Below are 7,613 nucleotides of genomic sequence, written 5' to 3'. Positions count from 1 at the left end.
CTCTTTTTTAAACCGAGAGTGAAACAATCTCTGTTTTCTCAGTATTTTCTGAATTTGATTATTAAACCACTGAGTGTCTTTTCCATCCTTAATCCACTTACTTGGCACATAAGTCTCCAGAGCACGATTTTCAATCAGTTTAAACTTTGGGCATAATTCCTCTACGTCTGGCGTATTGGAAACAAACGATGTCCAGTCATTGTCTAAGAGGGTTGGTAACAACTGTTTACCTGCTTTTTCTGGCATAAATGCTCTCCTAGTCTTCTTGATGTGTTTATGAACTTTGGTAACCATCATCGCTTTTACAACATCGGATCACTAATCCCTGTCTCTGTATTGACACTACAGATAAGGTCAGGCCTGGTTGTAGCTACAAGGTCTAAAATATTTACATTGTATGCTGGTTGTCTAACTAGTCGTTCAAAGCAGTATTGTAAATGTTGAAAAGTACTTTACAACACCGATTGACTGTATCACTTGCAGTGAATCCGTTCATGTCCCCGACTATACTTGTGCCATAACAGACCGACTACTAATTCGGGACAGCTATTTAACAACTGATGACCTCAAGAAGAATAGAGGTAATACAAACAGTCTCAGCTCAGAGATTTTATAAAGTATTGATCTTTTACATACAGAATTTTATACACAATTAGTTCTTTTACCAAATATTTTCAAATTGTTATTCAAAATATCAAACAATGGGAAATCCAGCATGGAATGTAACAATACCAGAGAAGGAAAGTTGCTACTCACCATATAGCGGAGATGCTGAGTCGTGATAGACACAATAAAAAGATTCACACAGTCATAGCTTTTGGCCATTAAGGCCTTTGTCAGCAGTAGACACACATACATACACACACGCACACACACACACTCACGCAAACACAACTTGCACACACGTCTGCAGTCTCAGAGAGCTGAAGTGTAGGCATAGAAAAGATTTTCATATGGTTAACAGAAGATTAAATATCAAAAGTAAAACCAGGAACTTCTTGCATACCTCAATTCATTAAACACAATATTCTCACAGTTTATGTATAAACTAGAAACTATAATGCCAGTGAAATAAGGCACTAAGATCACAACAAGAAACATTGATATTCACAAGTATGAAAAAGGCGTAGAAAAGATTTTCATATGGTTAACAGAAGATTAACTTTAACAGCGAAAAGCCCCTACGTCAAAGAAGCTGATTTTAATAATTTATTACCAAATAAAGTTAAGATATTGACAGGAGATACTTTTAAAAAGTGAGTCAAGTAATGGCTCATCCAAAAATGCTCTTATAACTTGAATGTAATAAGAAATAATGTAAACTAAGAAAACTGTAATTGTAAAAACTTTATACTTAGTCGAATACGCACATGCATGTAAAATTAGATGTTACGAGCAATGAATTGAATTGAATTACAATCACTTCATTGATTTTCAAGTTTTCCGGAAATATACCAAATTGCTGGAAGGACTCATTCATCTTTGTAATTAGTGGCCTAACCTTGAACCATCTATCATGTTTGCTGTCTTAAGCTTGATCATTATCACTGAAGTGAATTAGAGATTTTGTCTTCTTATATCTATTTTGCAACATTGCTTTCTTGATGATTTCCAGTCATAAGTCATCAGCTTCAGACCAATAATGTGTTTTTTGGTGGAAGTATGTGGTAACCTGACAAAAGGTTTTCAGCATCAAAAGAGAAGTCCTATTCATTTTTAAAGCAACTTGCATATAGCACTGATTCTCTCACAATATAATCAAATGCATTATTGAAATTCAAGATATTTTCTCAAACTTCAAATGCATGAGATCCTTTACTTTGTTTTTCATTCCTTCTAGAGCTGCATCAGCTGAAATGTCACTTTCAGGAGTTGAAGCATGTACTAGCTTCATTTTACTGTAAGTTGGCAGTTAGCTGCAAAGTTTTTTCTGTTTTCTTGAGTTTACTCTATCTTCAGCACCCATTGCTTCATTATCCACAGTCCCCAAATACGTATTTTCAGTACAGTGAAAATGACCCATCACCAACCCAGGAGCATACAGAATATTCAAAGTATCTGTTGCGCCATCGCCTTCCTCCTATTGGTCTGTCAAAGCCATCAATATCTGAAGAAACAACAACGATGTCAACATGTTCATTGTCTTCATCAATCAGTCCTTCAAAATTATCATTATTTATAATGTCTGAAACTTCATCCACTGTAATGCCTTTATACACTACATTATAGTTTGCTTGCATTTTCTATATTTTATTGCGGTACACTCAGTAATGTAAACTTCACTCATCAACTCCACTAATAGAACTGAATGCTATTTTCATATTGCTTATATTGTAGCTGTGTCGGCAGACGATACAGTTTCCTCCAAGTGATCTAAAAATAGATCGTTTGTCTTTACATTTTATTTACTTGAAGTATTATTGTATGAACCATTTCCTGCAAAACCAGAGTGAACAGACACTAAGAAGTAATTGATAGACATAGGAAGTATATAAAAAGAAACATGCTGCATTTGCAACAGTTGTGGCATTGTTTTAAAATAAAAGGAAATTCCCACTGTTTGTACGTTAACTAATAAAAAAATATTGGAATTCAGGATAAGTTAACCCTTTATTAGTAATAAAATAAAAAAGCAGTATAGTCTAAAACTAGATCACTGGCAGGTAAAGCGTTAATGAGAGTATCAGAATTTCTCTGCCTCGTGATGCCTGGGTGTTGTGTGATGTCCTTAGGTTAGTTAGGTTTAAGTAGTTCTAAGTTCTAGGGGACTGATGACCATAGCTGTTGAGTCCCATAGTGCTCAGAGCCATTTAGAGTATCAGAATTTTAATAAATGTTGGGCCTAAGCCATTTGATTGACTGGTGGCAATATTATGATGAGCCACACTGCCAGTATTTTCAGTATGTGAAGTATTTCCCAGCATGTACTCAGGATCTGCATCAATGTCACCAGTAAATAGATTATTTTCATCATCAACATCCTCACCAAACAGGTGACTCTCTATTCAATTACAAGATTTCAACACAACTGCCAGCTTTATTCTGGGGGTGATAATGTTTTCATCCTTTGGATGATAAGAACAAAACTGCAATATGACAAAACAATGCATATAGTCCCCAGCATTTTCTAGCTGTATGACTGGAACTGTGTGTCGTCAGCACTTACACTGTTGAAACCACAAAATGTAGCATGATCAGACTAATTATATGCAATGTTTTATTATTTATGACTAAAAACTGTGGTGGTAAGTACTGCCCTTTTGCGAGCTGTTTCAAGTTGCCATTACACATAAAAAATAACGACTTTTGTGCTTTTATTTTACTTCCCGTAATATCAAATACAATCCTAGAAACTTTGTTTATCACACAATAAGGAAATGATCTGATACACAAGTAATAATAGTGTATATTATAGAAACGAAGCAATGTGTTCCAACTTCGCAGGTGACGAAAGTAGTGATCTTATGACACATAGCACCTGATTATTGTCGCAGCTTTTATACACCTGGTACAGCATACAACAACATGTCAGGCATATCCAGTGGTCCTTAGAGAATGTATAATTGTGATAAAACGTATTCCCATGAGATTAGTGAAACAATAAAGTTGGTGGTAAGTATGATCCTGCAGTCCACAAAACAAAATATTAATTCTGTGATAAGTATACCACACATGCCTTGTGAAGAAATTGCTTTTGTGGTAACCATGCTTCCCACTGGCCTTTAAAATGATTTTATTTGGTTGTCTTTATACTTCCCATGATGCCTGAAAGGTACACAAAACATTTCATAACAGTTAAAAGCTATATTTCGCAACAAAGAAAAACTTCTTCTGAAGCACAGGAAACTAGTTTTAGATGCCAGGTGTGTAGAGAGATGGTAAGACAGACTTCCATAAACATACAAAAGAAACACATTTGTATATTTGCTGCAATAGTGATAGGGCTCAGTCTGTACATGGGCGGAGACCAATTATGTTATGTGTGTTTTGTGCAATATTCTTTGCATGACAATACTGTTTTAGTCAGCAACCCTAAGGTTGGTCTGATGTCACATGCCAGTTATCCTCCTCACTTTAGCTCAACTGCTGCATCCTGTATTATTAGCTATATGCCTGATATACTAACCCCCTCCCCTGAAATTCACTCTCTCCATCATCCTTCAACTATGGTTTACAGCACCTGTCCAATCTCGCCCCCCCCCCCCCCCCCACCCTCCTTCTCTCACCAAGTCATCACATTCTTTATTAGGCTTATTTTTTCTTGTCAGTTTGCAGCAGGAAATTTTCATTTGTTGCTTCACAAGTATCCTGTAACATACTTCATTTCTGTCTTTCATATATCTCATGTTTCACACCCATGCACAACTTTGTTCCGAGCAGAGCTTGTACCTCCCCTTCTGTTCTTTGTTTCTTTGCACATAAAGACCTTTTCCATGTATCAGTATCAGGCAAATTTAAAATCCAATTTTAAGTGACAAAAATAACAAAAGAAATAAACTCACATTTATTATAAGGGTCAGGCAAATGAAAATGAGAGAGATGGAAAAAAGTAAGTAAGCTGTTTATAATTTCAAAAGTAATTGCCATAACTATTCATACATTTTTGTCTGTGTGAGGTAAGATGGTCAATGCTTTCATAGAAAATTGCTTGTGGTTGCCTACAGTCATGACTGTGCCTAAATGGGCACCTCTTTGTCTGAAGCAAATCAGCCTCTATGAATGTCTTTCTTCAGGGCCCGTAAACTATCCATATTGCATGGAGAGAGGTCTGTATTGTATGCAGGATGTGAAACTTCTGCAGTATACTGGAAACAACCTTGGTAATGTGGGTGCAATCACATGTTGCCAAGGTGGTTTTGCGTACACCGCAGAAGCCCTTACACGACCTCCTTACACACAGACACACACACACACACACACACACACACACACACACACACACACACAGGGTGTAAATTAAGTTCGAGCACGCTTTCAATTATTTAATGCACAAGAAATAAACATTGTACAGATGTCATACATATCACATTTTGAAGAGAAACTCTGAAAGTTTTTTTACAAACATTCGATATGCAAACCATGAGTGACCTGGCAGACTTCAATACAGTAATCAAATTCTTGCCATACCCATCCCAACATCATGGCATTGTCGACTGTGGCAGTCACTTCCCTTATTCTCTCCCGGAGCTCTGCTACATCACGTGGTAGAGGCGGTACATACACAGATATTTAATGTGTCCCCACATAAAAAAGTTACACGGAGTGAGATCCGGTGATTGGGGAGGCCATTTCATGAAACAGCTTGCTCTGCACCTTGCATGTTTGCGACTAGCGCTGACTATCGACAAATTACCAAACTATGCTGTGGCGGTAAACAGGAAAAGAAACTTTCAGGGTTTCTCTTCAAAATGACATATGTATGGTATCTGTACAGTGTTTGGTTCTTGTGTAATAAATAAATGAAAGTGTTAGCAGACTTTATGTACACCTTGTGTGTGTGTGTGTGTGTGTGTGTGTGTGTGTGTGTGTGTGTGTGTGTGTGTGCTCAGAAGTATGAATGCTGTTGCTGTTACATGTTTCTGAGCTCCACACATCAATCCACTATAGGTGAGTTGGGTTGCCTTTCCCTTATTTTATGTATTGCCCCATCTAGGACTTTGAATTATTGTTAAACAGTTTACTTGAGGTTTTTCCATCTCTCATTTTCATTTGACTGCCCATTATAATAAATGAGACTACAATTTGTCCACATCTCGTTTAGCTATTCAGTAAGAGCTGCAGATGAAAAGATATATTACTTTCATTTCACATAAGACTTTTGCTTGGTTTATTAAATTTGGAAGAAATGGTGTGTGTCAGGCAGTCTGGCATGATTATGTAATTTTTGTAATGTATATAGCTTTTCTTTCTTTTTTAAGAACCGGTATATAAGATGAGGGATATTGATAGGGGTCTTTGGCAGTTGTTTAATAGTGACTACCCACAAATAATCCTGTAAAAGTGTAGAAAAATGCCTCCATGTTGAAATATTAAGAAACAGTCTTCAATAATTCTTTTGTCATGAACAGAAAAACAGCACTTGTTAGCCACTACATAAGTACTTACAACTGTTAAATTTTCCCCACATCTTCTTGACACCGTATATGCGTTTCAAAGACACAGTAAAATTACTGCCTTCAGTCCAAACCAGCAAGTTAACATTCAGTCCAGCATTCTACTACAAAGAGTTGCATGGTTCATTTGTTAACATGACACTGAAGATATCTATCAGTCCATTGACAGTTTTATCCAAGAAGGGGGAAATCAAACATATGGAGAGACTTACAAGAATTTCACAAAGCACCCATCCATAAAAAATGGTAATCTTGCATTGTATCATTGAGTGATCAGTATGTATCAGACAAAGGTCAAGAATTATTTCCACCTCAAGGATATGTTCTTGGACCTTTCATTTTCATTATTTATATAAATGATTTACCTGCAGCTGTATCATGTGGTGCAGTGCTATATGCTGATGATGCAACACTCATCACATGTGATACCAGTCTTGAAAATGTTCAACACAGCATGGCAATGTCAATGGAGAGGTGCACTACTTGGTTTGAGGCAAATATATTGCAGAAGAATGATAGTCAAATTGAAGCTATTCTATTCAATCTGAATGCTCCTAGTCACAATAACAAAACAGTAAAATTATTAGGATTTGATATAGATCAAAAGCTCAGCTGGGATACCCACACAGGGAAGATATGTGGCAAATTGGCACATGTCATATATCAGCTGTACAAGCTGAGGAGCAATGTCAGTAAAGAACTTCTGTTATATGCATAATTTGCATTCTTCCATTCACAACTGAGTTATGGGATACTTTTATGGGACAATTCCATAGGGTCAAAATTAGTGTTTAAACGACAAAGCCATAAGGTGCACAGCAGGACTTAGCCCATATGAATCAATGACAGTGTGTGGCCTGTATATTTACAACTGCCTTGTCTTCATAAAAGAGAATCTGAGTAATACTGACTTAAGGAGAACAGTTCATGACCATAACATAAGAAGTGGACATATAATTAATATGCCATATGCTAGGCTTGCAAAGACACATAACAGTTACAAATATCTTGGTCCTGTCTACTTCAACGAATTACCTAAAAATGCCTACACAGTGCCAGTAAATAAATTTAAAACTAGTCTTTTGAGGTGGATGAAAAGTAAAGTAATTTACTCTGCTCTAGAGTTCCTTCAGTATGTGACAAATGACTCAATTTCCATATGAGAATGAACTATAAATTAACTGCAAACTATAGATATGCCACACTGTGCAACTACTTTATTACTGTTTCATGTGCTTATTGTTAATTATCTGTTTGATTATTTATCTGTTATTTACTGAACTATGTAATTCATTTATCTAGTAATTGATCTGTTAGGAAACTTCTTGTTTTTATTGACATTTGCACAAATATGTATTATATTGTATAGTTAACATTTGTCATCTGAAAGTTTATATTATTATTATTTCTTTTCTTTCTCAGACGTTATGTCTGGTTAAAAATGGAAAGTGACATGGATCTTGATCAAGCATGACTTCCTTTTAACTGTACGGTATATGT

Source organism: Schistocerca cancellata, chromosome 12 (genome assembly GCF_023864275.1).
Source record: "Schistocerca cancellata isolate TAMUIC-IGC-003103 chromosome 12, iqSchCanc2.1, whole genome shotgun sequence".
NCBI lineage: Eukaryota > Metazoa > Arthropoda > Insecta > Orthoptera > Acrididae > Schistocerca > Schistocerca cancellata.
This window is presented reverse-complemented; position numbering follows the sequence as displayed.